At 40.9% G+C, this 19,055-nt stretch overlaps 1 protein-coding gene across 2 annotated transcripts in view; it reads right to left on the minus strand.

Annotated features, from left to right (window-relative positions):
• The window catches only part of robo4 (roundabout, axon guidance receptor, homolog 4 (Drosophila)), a 157,701-nt gene that overhangs the window by 91,580 nt on the left and 47,066 nt on the right, over positions 1-19,055 (minus strand). The gene's annotated exons all lie outside the window — the stretch shown is intronic.

A 19,055-nucleotide genomic window follows, 5' to 3' on the forward strand; every position in this document is an offset into this window, starting at 1 on the left:
ACACGTGAAGAATAGCTCATTGGAAGCTTACACAGTTTGGGGAAGTGAGGTGAAGGGGAATTCATGCTGTTAGACACCACACAAATAATCGCATCTTTAAGAGGTAGGCATCTACTCTATCCCTAATGCAATGCAGCACAGTTGCTTATCTAAAGCAATGCCTTTAAGGAGTGGCGCCTCAGGACAGCCTGATTCATATTGGGGCAGGATACCCCGTTCCAGGAAGTAAGGCACATGGGGGTTTCATCACCTTGAATTACCACACGCAAGCCAAGAGGAAGTAATCAAATGATGTTAGTACCCTAGCTATCTGTGGAAGGAATGGAGAATTTGATACCCTCTCCATATCTTCCAGTAGGCAGTGATTGTCTTGTCCAGTTGAAGCATATTTGATAACATTCTCCATATTCAAAACTCTCCTGATGAACACCGGTAAACCCCCGCCAGTAAATCCTACCAGAGGGGGTACAGTGCTTGGCATTCTCCTTTTCCAAGTTGGTAAAAATAGAAAAATGCCCATGGAGCAACATTAGATGCTTCTGTTGGAATCGTTGCAGAAAATGTCGACAGTATATCAATCATCACAAAAGGTCCTTAAAACCAAACACAACAATCCAATAATTAAAACATGGAGTAATAGCCTTACAAAATAAACACCTCTATAGCAAGCTGCTTAAACCTAACAGTGTACACAACACAGCAGTTCACAAATCTGGAAGCCCAGCTTATATCCGAGAGGGCAATGTTAAGAATACACGAGATAGAATGGGAAGTTGAGTATATTACATCAGTGCATCAATGTTAACCTTATTTGCATGCATCTACCAACAAACCTACACATTAGCGGGGTGCAAAATCAGACTTGGCCTAAAATAGGCAGCGACTGCATCCAAAATTTTCAAAGTTATCAAATATATACCTGCACTTTACACCTGTACTAATTTTTCACTGCTTTATTTTAAGAACTATCAATGTACCTCACCAGTTGTTAGATGTTTCTGGAGGCAAGTAAGGTCAGGGGACAGAAACAGGCAGAGGAGAGAGTAGATGGGTAGTCTGACAGATAAATAGGGGCTAATTTGCTAAATAACAAGAAACCAGAGAGGCAAACTTCTCTGAACTGATTTGAACACAAACAAGTATGTGTTCTGGCCATTCACTGTATCCACACAATCCAATCTACCCAGATCGGTGATAGTAACTCACCAAGGCTCCTCCAACAGTACTTTCCAAACCTGCAACCCCTACCAGTCAAAGTATGAGCGCAGCACATACATTGGAGTACCGTCACTGAAAGGTTCTTCTCCAAGATAGACACTATCCTAACTTTGATCTAAATTGGCATTCCTTCACTGTCATTGGGTCAAAATCTGACACTCCCTCCCTAACAGTACTGTGGCTATCCTTAAAGGACAAGGACTGGAGTGGTTTAATATGGCAGCTCTCAACCACTACCACCACCATATTCTGGGAAATTAGCAATAGACAATAAACGCTCGCCTAGCCAGGCCCATACCATGTGAATAAATATGGAAAGGAGCAATTTTCCCAAGGATGCACATGTTCAGGAAAAATCATCTTAAAAAGATAATACAAGAATACAACAAAAAAAAACACTGTAAAGATTCCCTTGTATCTGCTTGGCCGATCTATGTCATTACCCCTGTGGCTTCACTGAGATTTTCCACCATATATAATTGTTTTAAAATTACTTGGATGGTTCCCTGGTGCAACATTACATAGCATTTAAAGCACAGAAGCAGTTCATCCAATTGGCATTTAAATTCCACATGATCCACCTTCCATTCTATTGATTTCATTGCACCCTACCGGCAAAATCTTCTGTTCCTTCCCTCATCATGTACTCAGTAAGCTTTCCCTTGACTATGCTATTTACATCAACAACTCTTTGGTGGCAAACTGCACATACTCTTGGGGTAAAGGTTTCTTCTGAATTCCAGGCTGAATTTATATTTTTTGACTCTCTATCACACGTGAAAGCATTTTTCTATTACTATCCTATTTAACCTTTACAAAATAAAAAGAACCAAACCTGTTCAGTCTTTTGATAGTTGGAGATCAATGAAAGTTTTGTGATAAATTTCCTTTTTGATATAGGTGAAAATCTTCAAAGGCAGCTTGATAGAAATAAAATCCAGTATTCACAGTCCACCACTTTCTTGGATGGGGCCTATGCTATTCAAGTCATTACTATAACTTCCCACCCTCTCAGTGGGACAATGCAGCTCCTGCCTTTAATTAAAATCCTAACTGATGATTATACCTTCCAGACCTCCTGCTTCGCACTCTCAAATGTCACCACGGTACAATTTGTCGCCTCAGTTAACAGACAGAGTCTCTCTCAGTCCCACAATTCTTTTGGACAATCTAGCTGACACAGTAAATGACTAACAAGGCCTCTGGGAAGCTGTAATGTTAATGAGGGCCTTGTAGCTTCTTCAAAGCTGCAGTCACCAACATATTGTTCATTTGAAGACCTGTTCATGCATACCGGATGCCATTTAATTACAACACAAATTAACTGTAAATTATTTTTCTTAATGAGCACAGTTGGCAGCAACAGTCTGTCACCTTCCACCTCAGGGAAAAGAAAATGCAAGAGTAGAGTGTTCTGTAGAGGGTGAAAAGACAATACTATTTGGCAGTAAATTCTCTGTGTTAAGAACACTTGTAAAACATTTAAATTAGGGCCTTAGAACAAGCATCTCTATAAATATTAGTAACACCAACTTTGCATCTCTCTACGGACTGCACCACTCCATGTACATATGGCTTTCTTAAATTATTAAGGGCTTTTTAAATATTATTCAACAATTATCAAACATTAAATTGTTAAACTCATACTTGAAACTTGAACTTTGTAGGTAGGATCTGTGGATGCAAAGCTTTCCAGGACTGCTAGGAATTATCAAACTCTCATCTTTTCCTTTTTCACCCAACTGCCAGCAACGGAATCCCCACCACCCAGACAGTGGAACAACTAAATCCCAAATTCCTGCCAGTTTGCTATTGTTGCTGGACTTAAAGCATTTCCACCTTTTCAATTTTCACAGCAGCAATGAGAAAGGAGCCCTTGTGATACGACAAACTGGTGGCTATTCATATGTTTGTATTAATTGGTGGCATTTCTGTAGAAATTAATGATTTTTTTATTGTACCCGTTGAAACTATGGAAACCAACAGCTGCACAATTAGAAATTTTCACCTTACTTGGACAGGCTCGAAAGGAAGCTTTTTTTAAAAAAAAATGTTAACCAACAGGGGAAGTATTTTCTAAGGTGACCCTTATATCCAATGAATTAACCTGGCCCCAACTGCAGTCAAATGCAATGGATTAGCTGCAATGTGGCTCCTGAACTTTTCAAGTTTTATTTTTGCAGAGAGATTGGGAGCTGCAAGAATGATTGCTGAATGTTAAATTTTATTCTCCCTGCTACTCCCACCTCACCATCCCTGCAATGCAACATGTGAAATCTACTAAGGCCCACCATCCTATCTAATGCCTCTGTCACTGATGCATTGCGAAGACATAAGAAAATGGCATCTCTGAGCATCAGCCCCACTGAAAGAATGTCAATGAATAGTTGAAAGAAGGTATGAAGGTACAGGAATGAACTCTTTTGGAGTTCTGCCCCCATTGCCATCACCACACACAACAACCAATAGAGAATTACCAACATGATCACTCAGTTTACCTTCTATGTCAATACAGCAAATAGCAGGATATTATACCTGAAAGTAACTTCCAGGAGTGGCATAATAAATCTGAAACACGCTGCTTCACAACATACCATGGTAGCGCTGATTATGTGAGCAGCCTGGCTAATGAGATTTGGAAAGGAAAATATACAGGGGAAACAAAATTAGTGCTTTTCACACATTACAAGGCATTGTTAAAAGGGCTGTCTTGGTTGTATTTTCTCAATTTCTTTTACCTTCATTCTTAAAAAATTTAACTCGCGGCACGGTGGCTCAGTGGTTAGCACTGCTGCCTCACAGCACCAGAGGTGCGGGCTCAATTCCACCACTGGGTGCCTGTCTGTATGGAGTTTTCACATTCTCCCCGTACCAGCCTGGGTTTCCTCCCACAGTCCAAAGATGTGCTGTGCAGGCTAGGTGGTTAGGCCAAGCTAAATTGCCCCATGGTATTGTGGGATGTGCAAACTAGGTAGATTAGCCATGAGGAAATGAGGCATTGCAGGGATAGGTTAGCAGGGTGAGTCTGAGTGGAATTCTCTTTGGAGAGTCAGTGCAGACTCAATGGACCAAGTGACCTGCTTCCACACTATAGGGATTCTATGAATTTGTGAACTCATCTGATGTGCATAGTATGTGCATTTTGTTAGCTAGACACTAAATAGCCCTCAACCCTCAGCTCCCCTGATCAGAGTAAGGACATTGTAAATGTGTTTCCACATTGTAGGGATTCTATGAAATTCTGTGAAAATTCTAAGAACTGTAGAAAATCCATGCCAAAGTGTCTCTTGCTTTTGATTGTTTTTCGATATGAATGGTCCAGAATGTTAAAAAAATTTAAAAAGGTTTATTATTAAAACATCATTGCAAGTGTTTATTTGGACCATTCTCCATTCACCTGACTGAATGTGGCAATGCCTGAGGAAATCAAGATAAATCAAGCTGTCCTCCCCAGCTGAAAAAAAATCCTGAGATTCATTTGTCCTGTTGCAGCTTTTCGGAACAAAATTAAGAGTTTGGGGAAAACAAAATACCTAACCGCAATGTGAATACAGGGGAAAAAGAAAACAGTCATGGCCCACACATAAATTACACAGCTGGGCTAGGGAGAGTCAAGTTAATTCTAGAACATTCCACTGAGGGTGCCAAGTACAAAGGATTGTGGGACCAAATCTGTTAGCATGACCTCCATGCTCCAGCAGTTGTTTGACAGAGATTTACGAGCACTACCTGGACACTAATGTAAAAGGACAAGGGCTTGTTTTATAGCAAGATCTTAAACAATAAAACATGAAAAAGATTAGAATCAGATCCGGCAGGAAAGAAAGAAACTTTTGATGTGATTAATCGAGAGCTTAACATATGGGAAACCAACAGTGGACCCATGTAAAAACTAAAGCTGATCAAAAGATTTATTAACAGCTTCAAGCTGCTGACGATCAGATTTCCTGACAGCTTGTATTGTAATTTTGTGAATTTTAATCAAATGGCATCTTGTGCTTTGATTTTCTTTTACTAAATGAGAAAGCTGGGCAGATTTGTGCTGGTGTAATTGTAGTTGGGTACCTGGACCACCTGCATTCACTCAACATTAACCAGATCCTATACGTCACTTGTACAGCACAGAACAGGTCATTCAGCCCCAGGCTGTGTTTAGGCTCCACACAAACTTACACACAACATACTCAGTGGTCAGCCATAGGCATTACCTCGACCAAAGAGAACGAACAATTTTGAACTGCATGAGACAAAGAGTAGCAGCATGTTAGCCCTTCATGATCTGTAAACCCGGTTTTCTAAATGAGGAAAATTTGTTGGAAAAGGTAGGGAATCAATAATAGGACTGGAGTCATACATACATAGACACACAGAATCCCTGCATCATGGAAGCAGGCCATTCCACCCATCGAATCCACTCAGAACCTCCAAAGAGCATCCCATCCAGACCCACCCCACATCCCCTAACCTACAGATTACTTGTCACCATGGGTAATTTCGCATGGTCAATCCACCTAACCTGCACATCTCTGGACTGCCTTTGGGAAAAATCTGCAAATTTCCCAGGTGCTTCCTATCCAAATCAGTTCCTGTTGCAGCTCCTGGGAGATCACATGATTTTGAGTGTGGTATGAGAGTATGTTGTATAAAATTTCACAATTGTGTGAGACAGGCTAAGTAGTCCACAGGCTATTTTTCTGTTTGTTGATATTCATAAAAATAAATGAAGATTGAGCTTCTGGCATCTCCTGAGTCACGCAGGAACCTGGTAGAATTTACAGCACAGAATCGCACCACAAGTCCCAACTGGTCCAAGCCAGTGTTTACATTCCACATGAGCCTCCTCACCTTCCCTTTGTCTAACCTCATCAATACATCCTCTGATCCTTAAGTCAGCTTACTTCAACTTGATCCTGTTTGTAGTCACAGACAGGTTTAGTATTCATGGAAGTTCAGGGTTGGTTGACCCTCATGACAATAGTTTGTAAATCTTCCTTCACTCACCATGACCAAGCCTTTAATGTAGATGCAGATAAAAGCTCTGCAGACTCACACAACTGTGACCAATTCTGGCAGAGTTTCAATCCACCTGTCACTCTCCAGCTGCACAGACTCTTCTGGAATCTGGGGTCTATACTGCAGCCGTAGTAAGGAGCTACTAAACTAGAGGATTGTGAAACAGGACAGGGTAGAGAAGCCCCTTCTCAAGGAATCATCTCTAATCGCTTTATGCATATTTACATGGGTTTGCTGGAGACAGGCAGCATTGTAGTTGCTATCTGCATAGCTTGAAGAAGTCCAGCCAGTCATTATGAATTGAGTTAAGTCTTTGTAGTTATGCTAGAAGAGGCACTCTTCATAGAAACATAAAGGCAAATTTAACCAACATTAAATACTCATTATCAGACACAAGTAATTTACTCACTTGGTGATAATGTATGTCACTTTTTTTTCTTAATCTTTCATGGGATTTGAACATTGAGAAAGTGCTGGGGAATCTGTTGTTCACTTTTTTTATTTGTTCTTGGGATATGGGCATCACCAGTGTTTATGACCCATCCCTAATTGCCCAGGGGGCAGTAAAGAGTCAAGCAAACTGTTTCGCATCTGGAGTCACGTGTGGATCAGACCAAGGAAGAAGAGCAGAACCCTAATGCTAAGCCTAAAGGGACATTATGAAGCCACATGAATTTTTATGACAATTGACAGTGTCTCCACGAGCCTTGCATTTTATCCCAGATTTTTATTGAATTCAAATTTCTCCATCTGTCATGATGGGATTTGAATCCATGACCCAGAACATAAACCTAGGGTTCTGGATTACTCATCTAGTGATATTACTATTGTGCCAGCAATTCCCCACAGTACAGGCAGACAGCGAGTCCCAGATTTCTGATCTAGTGATCACAAAGGAATGGATAAAGTATTTTCCAGTCAGGATTAGGCCTGAAGGAGTTGGTGTTCCCTGCTGCCCTTGGCCTTCTAATGGTAGAGGTCATGGGTATGGATGGTTTTGTTGAAGAATACTCAATGAGTTTCTGCCATGTATCTGGTATACTGTGCATACTGGGGCCACCGTGCTCATTGGTGCAGGGAATGAGTGTTGAAGGTGTTAGACAGGTTGCCAGTCAGACAGTTTGTTTTATCCCTGATGGTGTCAAGCTCCTTGAATATTGTGGAGCTGCACTCATACATGAAAATGGACCGTATTTCATGTGGGGTCTAGTCTTGTGACTTGCAAGCGGTGGTCAGTTCTTGGGAGACTGAAGGTAAGTTAGTCTCTGCAAAATTCCCAGCTGCTGACTTGCTCTTGAGGTCACAGTATTTATGTAGCTGGTCAAATCAGGTTTCTGGCTAATCAGGTCCCTCCAGGATGAGACAATGAAGATTCAGCAACCATAATGATATTGAACATCACGCAGAGATGGTCAGAGTCTGCCATGTTATTGATACTAATTGTTTGGCATTATTGTAGGTCAAGTGTTATTTTGCCACTTTAATGTTCCTGAATGTCATCCATGATATACACACTCACACTCACGCTCACACACACCCTCACTCAAAGGATGTTAATGGTTGAGCTTAGACCATTAGTCTGGAACTCCTGTAACAAAGACATTGGCCTATGATGACCAGCCTCCAAAAAACACAATCCTTTGCACTAAGGATAACTCAAACCAGTGGAGAGTTTTCCCAATGATCCTTATTTACTTTAAGTTTGTTGATGCTGTGTGAGCAAAATACGAGCTCCACCCAATTCCTTTTGTTTATTTTCACTCATTCCATTTATATAAAATTTCCAAATGGTACCTTGCAAAGAATGAAAGAGAGGCTGGCATCAACATGATCTCAGGACATCACAAAATGTTTTACAGCCAATGAAGTCCTCCAGAAGGGTGTTCATTGTTGTCATCTCCCACAGACATCAATGTAATAATGACTAGACATTGTGTTTTTTGATCTTGATTGCAGTTCAAATATTGGTCAGAACATCAGGGATAAACCCCTGCTCTTACAGTCATAGTCATAGGGTTATACTGCACAGATACAGCCCCTTCGGTCCAACCAGTCCATTTCAAACATTATCATCATTTTTTCCCAGTGGAACATGTAGATAGCCCATCAGGTTAAAGCCCGTATGTACTTCACACAGTGTGGTACTTGCACAAGTCTGATAACCTTGACTTTTGTACATAAGCTTGGAATGGGACTTCAAGTAGGACCCTTATGACTCAAAGGCAAGAGTGCTACAAAATTTTAAGAAAGTGTATTTCACAGAATCCCTACAAGAGAAAAAGGAGGCCATTCAGCCCATCAAGTCTGCACTGACCCTTCAAAGAGCATCTATCCGGACCCACCTTATCCCCATAATTCTACATTGAGCACAGTCAATCCACCTAGCCTGCATTTGAATGACAGCAGAGGAAACCCACGCAGAAACAGGGAAAATATACAAACTCCACACAGTCATCCAAGGCTGGAATCAAACTCAGGTCCCAGTGCTGTCAGGCAGCAGTGCAAACCATTGAGCCATTGTGCCGTCCTTCAACCAAATACCCCAAATGGGATTTGAACCTACAATCATTAGCTTAGGTGGCCAGTGCCTTATCCTGTAGGCCTTACATCCCTTAATCTCTGCATTAAGAACTCATTAAAGATTTATTTTTTGCATTAGAAAGCCTGCTGATCCTTTGGAATATTTACCAAAGGCTACGTAACACAGGTACAGCTGATACCAGTCACACAGTATCTCTTCTCCATGTTCCCCACTTTACCTTTGCATGTTCTCTATTGTCTGTAGCATCTGCCTCTCTCTCTCGGGCTAACTCATTCCAGTGCTGTTTCTGAATTCTCAGCAAAGCAATTGCCTAAACAGGATTTGGACTTGGCAGACTCCTTACCCAGATTCAACATGTATGAGAGGAGTGAAAAGAAAATGTACAAAACAGATGCCATGACCTAACAAACTGCTTCAAATCATTTGAACAACCTCATATACAACACAAACACAGTCCTGTCAGATGGGTGGGTTGCATGATGGAAATCCTCTTTAATGTCCTGTGTGGTCATGATAGGTTTGGCAACACTCCAGGATTGTCCAAGAAACAAGACTGCCCAAAGCGGGGGTGGAGGGGTGGGGGTCAGGACCCCAAATGGGGTCATGAGCTAGAATATTGGGGCTGCGAGCTTCAAGACATCACTGGTTCATTCACCTCCCCTTGCTCTGTCGTTTCCTTTCCGCCCCACATCTCATCTTGGGGTGGCACCAGCTTTGAAACGTCAAAATTGAGGCACAGTGAGAAAACGTCTCTAAGAATTAAGGATTAATGTCCATAATACGATTGTAATAACCGCAGCAGAGAAATGGGAGCACCATTTAAAAAGCATGCTTTCATTTTCCGTGAACCTCTTTGTCTATTAGCCTTACAAATATTGGCAATGGGAGGTGATAATGAGTGACAGTCAAGAATTATCCAATCAAGTGTTGAACTCTGTTCAATTGGTCCAGGAATTCAGCGTACTGAGGACCCACTGGCAATGGCAGGAAATCATGAAAGGAATTTCAATTAAGATTGACAGGTGCATCCATTTTCTAATACGTTTTACATGCACTTATTTGTGCAATGGGTTCATAACACACCTTTCTATAGTCCAGCTTCCAAAATATATGCGAGACTGTATTTACAAATACAGTCCAAACGCAAATGCAAGCAGAAAGCTAGCATGTTTCAGTAATAGTCACTATACCATCTGGTAATGTCATCAAAAAGTTAAAGATGGTGCAGGACAGAATCCAAATGCTTTGTGTGAGCTGGTATAATTATGGGTTTTATAGATTATTCTGTTTTGTGTCTTTAATGGAAGTTCAAATTAAGGAGACATGTGACCTGAGAGAAAATTTGAGTGATTTGATGTTAGAGATTAATGGGGGCCAAGACTGTTTCACAGGAACAAATTACAAGGTGTTTATACTTGGAGAGAATGGTGATAGTCCATGTGCTGACAGTGCACAGACTGAAAGTCTCCAAAGAAGGAAAATGTTGAGAATGCTGTGTTGTAAATTGTTTAAACTTTCCATTTACTTGCAATGCAGGAGATAATTGGGTTCTCAGGAAAAGCAAATCAACATTTCCACCTGAATACAGGGCCTATGTTGCCATGGAGACAGGAGATAAGAAGGAAAGGATCTAAAAACTAATTGATAAGGTCAGTCTATCAGGAACAGGGAAAGAGGAGACAGCTAAAGTTCAAATGTCTCCATGGGTTTAACCACGCAGGAACACAGGTGGATGCTTTGTGCCCAGGGTGAAATCTTCCTTCATGAAAATTTAAAATAATGATGGAAGATTTGCTCAGTTTATGCTAGACAAAGAAAATCTTGAGGACAATTCTTCACTGAATGCAAGACAGTTCTGAGATTATTCATTCCTGGGCTGAGAAATGAGAAAGAAAACTGAAGTCACGTGAAAGTCATTGATAATGTCACTGGAACTCAGGCTAATGATGTAGGGTGCATAGGTTCAGCTGGTGTAATTCAAATTCAATTAATAAATCTAGAATTAAAACCTAATCTCAGTAATGGCAGCCTTGAAACTACTGCTGAATGTGATCTAAAACCTGTTCATTTAAGTAATTGGTACCTTAGGGAATGAAATCTGCCATCCTTATCCGACCAGGCCTACATGTGAATCCAGATCCTTCTCAGCATGATTAATTGCGTGGCAAGACACTTAGGCCAAAGACAATTAGAGACTGAACAACAAATGCTGGCTTTGTCTACATCCCATGAATAAATAAACTTTAAAATGTCCTCAAGAACTAAGAATCACCTTGAACTACTCCCATGAAAATATAATATTTATATAAATGACAATCTGAAATATATCTCTCAAGCCTCACATTTTATTATCTTGGAACCACACAACCAGCCCAGCTCTTCCCCTCTACCCACTGCATCCCAAAACCAGTCCAACCTGTCTCTGCCTCCCTAACCGGTTCTTCCTCTCACCCATCCCTTCCTCCCACCCCAAGCCGCACCCCCAGCTACCTACTAACCTCATCCCACCTCGTTGACCTGTCCGTCTTCCCTGGACTGACCTATCCCCTCCCTACCTCCCCACCTACACCCTCTCCACCTATCTTCTTTACTCTCCATCTTCGGTCCACCTCCCCCTCTCTCCCTATTTATTCCAGTTCCCTCCCCCCATCCCCCTCTCTGATGAAGGGTCTAGGCCCGAAACGTCAGCTTTTGTGCTCCTGAGATGCTGCTTGGCCTGCTGTGTTCATCCAGCCTCACATTTTATTATCTATATCTCTCAAGTGTCTGTTTGGCTGTGCCATAAGGAAAAAGGAGATTGTTCTGTATTGTGGTTTAATGGATAGGTTGTCTGCAAAGATAATATTCAGTCATTAGCACTTTTAGTCTTTAGCTTCTATAAATTCTTAAAACATGAAATTTTATTGTGTCAGACTTTCAACTGCTCACTGGCAGCTTGAATTTTTTTTTTAAAAAGTTATGAGTCTCCATGGGCTTTCCCTCTGTCCCACCTAAGGTAGCAGGTCCTTGACCTGCCTCAACCTGACGTCAAAAACACTCCTCTCTCTGATGAAGGGTCTAGGCCCGAAACGTCAGCTTTTGTGCTCCTGAGATGCTGCTTGGCCTGCTGTGTTCATCCAGCTCCACACTTTGTTATCTTCAAAAACACTCCCTATCTTTTTTCAATGTATTTTAATGTTTCAATGGGTCATGAATCTGTGGAATTCTTGGCTCCACAACATGGTGAAATGAGGGTTATTGAACATTTTTAAGGTTTAATAGTTTAGAGTTTAATAGAGTTTAATAGATTCTTGATTGACAAGGAAATCACAGTGTACACAAGTGGGAATGAGGGCACAATCAAGTCAGCCATGTTGTTATCAAATGATAGAATGGACTTGAGGGGCTGAATGGCCCAATTTATTCATACACATGTTTTATTTTAAAAAGATTGCTTCAATAATCTTTAGTCATTTCTCTAGCTCCCTTGCAAATATGGCATCTATTGTCACTCAATGTGTCTTGCAATAACTCTCAATGTTAAAGTAAATGTGTAAATCTGATAAGTGACAATAGGCTTTAAGGTTATAGAACAATACACTACAGTGGATACAGAACAGATGTTTCCACTGATAGAATATAGACGCTTCCTAGTGACACGAGAGACAGACTAAACATGTGGTGACATCTGATTCAATAGCCAGATTCTTCTGGAGCAGCTTGCTAAGCTGTTGTTTGAGGGGCACCCAACCCACATTCAACATGACTGCCAGGAGGCTCTCCCAATCTTACCAGCTGCCATCGATATGTCAGAAGAATTTACAAATTGATTATCGGCCTGTTTGACCACATTAGGAACACGTTAACATTACGATCATCAAATCCTAGAGTGGGACTCAAATTCACAGCTATCAGCTTAGTGGTAGGGACACCAGCAACTGCTTTATAAGGCTATATATATGATAACCATCAATAAATTCAATTAACAAATTCAGAAGACAGTGGTTATGATGCGTTTAGCTCATTAATGCAAGGACTAGTTAAGGCAAATTGCATAGATTTATTTAACAGACATTAACTGACAGATTAATATAACACAAGAACTGGCCCTTCAGCCACTTCTTAATTAAACCTGTTACTTATTGACTATGCATGATTTCTATCCCTCTATTCTCCTCCCATTCATGTGTCTATCAAGATATATCTTAAGCGTTGCTAACAAGGCTGTTTCCACCACCTCTGCTGGCAGTATATTCCAGGCAAGAACCTTCTGTGTGAAAGATTTTCCCCACATTTCTCTCCTAAACTTTCCCCATCTCACCTTGAATCCTAATGCACCATTAGCCATTAGAACTACAGCAGTATAACATAAGGGGAGGAACCTTTGCTACAATTGTACAACGACCACATTTGGAGTAAGGTGCATAGTTCTGGACATTATACCTTAGAAACTATATACTCTTTTTGATAAGGACACAGTTCAGATCCACCAGAATTTTACCAAAATACCAACAGTCAGATTATATAATTTAGATGTGTATTCAATGGAATATAGAGAGAGGGAGGTTTGAATTGATTGAGATACTGTGTGCAACAAATCAAAATTAACTGATAAGTTGGAGAAGAGCTTTATTTTCTGGTGAATGAGCCTGGCTTAATGGTAATAATTTTGTAATCAGAGCCAGGGCATTCAGAAAGTATAATGCGGAGGTGCCAGTGTTGGACTAGGATGGAGAAAGTCAGAAGTCACACGACAACTAGTTTAGAGTCCAGCACATTTATTTGAAATCACAAGTTTTCAAATTGCTGCTCCTTCATCAGGCAAAATCTTGTGATGTCAAATAAATCCGTTGGGCTATAGCCTGGTGTTATGTGACTTCTGACTTATTCAGGAAATAAGTGAAGAAATAGTTCTTCATGCAAAGGACAGGAGACATGTGAGCCTGTCTCCCACAAATGACAGTGGATGCCAGCTGATCTTAATAAATCTGAGAACAATAGTTTTTTTTTAACCAAAGGTATTGTGTAATGATCCCAGCTGAGAGTAAAACAAGTCTTGTTAGATCCCAGAAAACAAAATGGCTTGATAGATCAATTTTTACATTTGGTTAAAGTGGTGTCTAGTTATTAAAACAAATTTACATGGGGCTGTAGATCTTTTTTAACCAGAGAATGTACATTGATTTGATTAAAGAAAAAAAACTGATCTATATACATTTATAGAAGACAGTTAGAAGATCTTAACAGAAACAACCAAACAATGGTTCAATCTTCCCAACATGGTGCATCATGGAGACTCAATCCTATAGAAATATCACTCCCACTTTAGATTTTTAAATATTTGCCTAATTGATGCTTTCAAGTTTCTTTTTCATAACTATGGAAAAGAAATCCTTTCCAAGTTCACTGGTATGTGCCTTTTACAACTCTGATTGTTTAAATTTTCTCTTGTCCAAAGACATAACGATTTCTATCCAAACTGTCTCAACTTAAAAGCTTCATAGACTAGAGATTACGTGCTTGGATGACTGGTATTCACAAAAATGAATCAGGAATAATTTGGTTTCCTTGCTAATTTCCCTTCTTAACTAAACTCTGGGTTCTTCTTAACTAAAACTTTAACCTTCTGTTCTGAAGTCAAAACTAAACTAATTGCCTTTTTGTGTTTATTCTGCCTATCATAAGCCAAACAGTATAAACGGTTTATGTGTTAAAACCACAGGGCTCTCCCAGGTACTTGGCTGAAATCTTACAACTTCTTAGAAATTATGCATTCAACGCATTATTCAAATTGCCTCCTAACCTTTTGGAAAATAAAATACGCATTCACAAGATTAAGCAAAACCCATCTGCCCTATTTTAAGGAAAATCTAAATTCCAAAAAAAATGATAATAATATATTATGCATTGTGCATTGAAACTACAGAACATTGAGCCAAGGTAGGTAGATGGAGTAAAGACACAGATCAGCCTTAATTTCACTGAATGGCAGAACGGTCTCAGAGGACTGAACAGTTAGTTCCAGTTCCTATGTTCCTCAATAACTGAGAGAAAAGAAATAAAACTTTAGCGGGTAGGTGAAGTGGGTTGGGATGATAGTTGTTGGAATTGCAGCTAACAGCAAAATGACTGATTTTGCATTATATGTTCTGTGTAATGCGATATATTAGATGTAATTAAAAGGTAAATACTGTTGAGGGAGAAAATCCCAGAACACTAGCACAGTGAAACCAGCTCATTAAAACAGTTATCCTACTAAATCATTTGTAATTGAAAGTAGAAGAAAGCCAGACAGGACAAGAGCATTTCAAATTGGATCCTAGTTCATGTGGAAGGCGTGGTTTTCAACTTTTACTGTACTGGCGTTGTACAATTGTGCTAAACACCTGGATCTTATAGGTACAATAGAATGGTCACTCTTGATCATTATTCACAAGTTCTTGCTGGAAAATAAGCAAGTGTGCATATCAGATAAATACAAAGTCAGTCTAAGGTGTGAGAACTCCTTCTCACTAAGAGACTGACACAACTCATTCACAAAGCACACACACTTGACTGAGACATCAGAGAGCAGGTGTAGAACTATAAACACACTGTGAATCCAAACATTCCTGCAGAAGGAAAATAACACAGTGAAAGAGGTAACGTGAAAGCTTTAAGGTTGTGAACGATGGTGCTGTTCAAAAGGGTTGTGACAGCACCTGCAAAGAGACAACCTCAAAATTATTACAAGGACAAGGCTCAAAGTGGTCCTTCCCCCAGAGCAGAGTGGATATGTGGAACTGCCAAATCATGGGCTGAACAATGATTCACTGGAATCTGAAGCAGGAGTTGAACATGTTTCATTTTGAGTCAGATATCACAATGCCCGCAGAGGTAGGCACTGCAGGAAATCTGCAATTATATCAAAGTTGGGGTATGGTTTTTTGAAGCAAAGCTGAAAAAGTTTGATCAAAGAGGCCAGAAAAGAACAAACTAATGTATGTGCTTGAGGCTCATTGCAATGGGGATGATCACAGGATACACATTTTTCCTTCTCCTGTAAATTATTCTCACACACTCATCAATTGGAGACAGTCAATTAGGAAAAGAAAAAGCCCTAATTTTTGTTTAACCTCTTCCTATCTCAGGTGTAGTAAAAGCAACTCATCCTCATTGCTTCACCGATCAGCAGACTCAGCACCGACTGGTGTTTTAATATGCAAATTTCCTGATTAATTCTTTTAGAACGTTACAGCACAAAAGGTGACCATTCAGCCCATTTTACATAGGCAGCTGTTTTGAACAAACTAACCACTCTCACACACTTCTTACTGTCATGCAGTCTTTTCTATTAATGAACATTTTCTAATTTCCATTTCAAAGGCAGTACTGATTCTACCTTTATCCCTCTGTCAGGTACTGCAAAACAGATCATAACATCTCACTGTGTGTGAGATAAATTCTCTGCCTCTAGTACTTTTGCTAATTTTGTTGAATTAAGTCACCTCACAATCAACCTTCTGGTCAATGGAAATCTTTTTCACGGTCAAAATGCCCTTGTAAATTTGAACAGCTCTGTTAAATCTTTCCTTGACATTCCCACCTTTAAAAAGAGCGATCCCAGCTATTCCAGTCTCCCTGCACCACTGCAATATGCCCAGACCTGCTATCAGTCTCAGTGAAACTTCATTGCACCAGCTCAAAAGTTTTTCACATTCTTACTAAATTGTGGTGACAAGAATAAGACTGTAACACAACATAAAAGAAGGCCATTCAGCTCATTGTACCTGAGGCATCTCTCAGGGCTATCCAACTTTGTCCAAAGTGCCCTCTATTTCTTCACAAATCTTAGAGTACGTATCCAGCTTTATTTTGAAAGTTACCATTGAGTCAGCTTCCAACCTTTCAGGCAATGTTCCCCAGATCGCAACAACATATTTTCGCACAAATTGTTTCCTTCTATCACCTCAGGTTATTTTGATAATCACCTTAAATCAGAGAATCCCTACAGTGTGGAAGCAGGCCATTTGGCCCATCAATTCCACACCGACCCTCCGAAGAGTATTTCACAATCCTATCCCCTACCCTATCCCTGTAACCCTTGCATTTTCCATCGTCAATCCTGAACATCTTTGGACTGTGAGAGGAAACCCACATAGACAGTGACACAAAGGTTGAATTAAACCCAGGTGCCTGGCACGATGAGGCAGCAGTACTAACCACTGAGCCACTGCGCCTGCATCCCGATGGCTGATTCTACACCTCTAGCAGGACTGTTCCTAATTTTGAATGTCACTATTAAATACCATCTTTCTCCATTCTGAGAAGAGGTACTTGAGTTTCTTGACAGGCTCAGGCTGCAGGCTCCAACACGTGGAATGTTTGGGCCGGAGATGTTGATGGAGGGGAGCACTTATGGCAGGGGTAAATGAGACAGGGTGAGCATGTGGAGGGATGGTGGTGAAGGGGGCAATACTGGAGAATGGGCAAATGGCGATGGAGAGGGGCGACGGGCAGAAGGCACCCCAACAAGAGGCCACAATGCTACCAGATTCCTGAGGGCAACTGGCAACATTGATGGGCCACTCAAGTGCCCTCACTGGCCAACAAGTGCCTGACTCCACCATCACCATGTGTAAATTGTCCTTGGGCATCGGCAGAGCAGGCAGGAGACAGTGGCACTGCACTGGACCCCAAATTTATAACTTCTAGACGCTCCTGGTCGTTTGGATGACCATATACAAGAGGTACCTCCAGCTGGAGCTACTCAAACTCTAGGTTTTGGAGTTTGGCCAGCAGCTGAAAACACTACGATGCATTCACGAGGCTGAAAGGTTCATTTCAGGACATGGCCACCCTGTAACACAAGGAAGTGCAGGCAGAGAGGAAATGAGTGATCAATAAAGAGAAGGGTACAAGTAAGGTAGTGAAGGAATTTTCTGAGCACTACTCTCAAAATGTTTTTCTTACCTTGGAGAAAGGTCAAATAATGGTTCTCATGAGCTGGCCAGGCAGAGTCAAGGCCATTGCACTGTGGTTTGGAGGGGGAGGGAAGGAAGAAGCATGAAAGGGTAAGAATTGTAGGGGGATTGTTAGTGAGGGGAATAGACATACATTTCTGTGGCTGTAGGCATAACTGCAGGATGCTCTGTTTCCTTCAGGGTCAACAATGTGAGTGAATGGCTACACAGCATTCTGAAAGGGGGATGGTGAACAGTCAGAGGGCACGGTCTATGTGGGAACCAAAGACAAGTGACAAAAGAGAGATAAGGTAACAGGCATTAGGGAGTTAGATAGTAAATTGTAAAGCAGGGCTTTAAAGGTGGTAATATCCAGGATACTCCTGGAGGCATTTGTGGCGGTGAGTATAGGAATGGAAGTATAAAGCACATGTATGCGTGGCTGAAGGGATGGTGCAGGAGGGAGGAGTTTAGATTCCTGAGGCATGGGGCCATTTATGGTAAAGACTGGAACTGTACATGTTGGACAGGTTACACCTGAACAGGAATGGGAACAACTTCCTTGCAGGAAGTTTGCTAATGTCACCGGAATGGATTTAACCCCGATAGGCCGGGGAATGGAATTCTGATGAGCAGTTAACAGGGGAGTGAATATGAGGTGGAATTAGAAGTTAAAATGCTAAAAATGAGTCTGGAACTTAGAGGAAACATAGGCTAGGTAAGAAAGAAGGGAGGCTGGCAAGGTTATATAGACAATGTTTTAACATGAGGATCCTGAGGAATAAGACAGAGGAGCTGGAGGAACAGAAAGGCCCATGGGAGTCAGATATCACAACCATGGACCAATATTGAACTGAAAAATTGGTAGTTCAACATTCCTGGTATTTGGACAAGATAGAGAGAGGGATAGATGGAAAGAGGGGTGCAATATTGATCAAAGAATCAATTATAACAGACAGGAGGGACAATTTTGTGGAAGGATCACCAATGAGGCCTTACGGGTAGAAGTTAAAAAATATAGAGGAACAAACATGTTGTTGGGTGTGTACTCTAGCCTCCCAAACAGTCCAAGGTGTAAGCAAATTTCAAAGAAGAGTAAGAATAAAAAGGCAGTCATAGTAAGAGATGTTAACTACCAAATAATAACTGGAATAGTTTTCAGTGTACAAAGGAAGGAGAGCCCAAAACATCTGAAATTGCATCAAGGAGAACTTTTTTAATGGTACAATGAAAGCCCACCAAGACAGGAGGCAGATCTTCACTTCCTATTCAGGAAAGAGCCAGTCAGTTTGAGCTCATATCTGTCAGGGAGCATTTTAGTGATAGTGGCCATAACTCATTTAGATTTAGAATGGCTATGG

The sequence above is a fragment of the Stegostoma tigrinum genome, chromosome 32 (genome assembly GCF_030684315.1).
Source record: "Stegostoma tigrinum isolate sSteTig4 chromosome 32, sSteTig4.hap1, whole genome shotgun sequence".
Classification (NCBI taxonomy): Eukaryota; Metazoa; Chordata; class Chondrichthyes; order Orectolobiformes; family Stegostomatidae; genus Stegostoma; species Stegostoma tigrinum.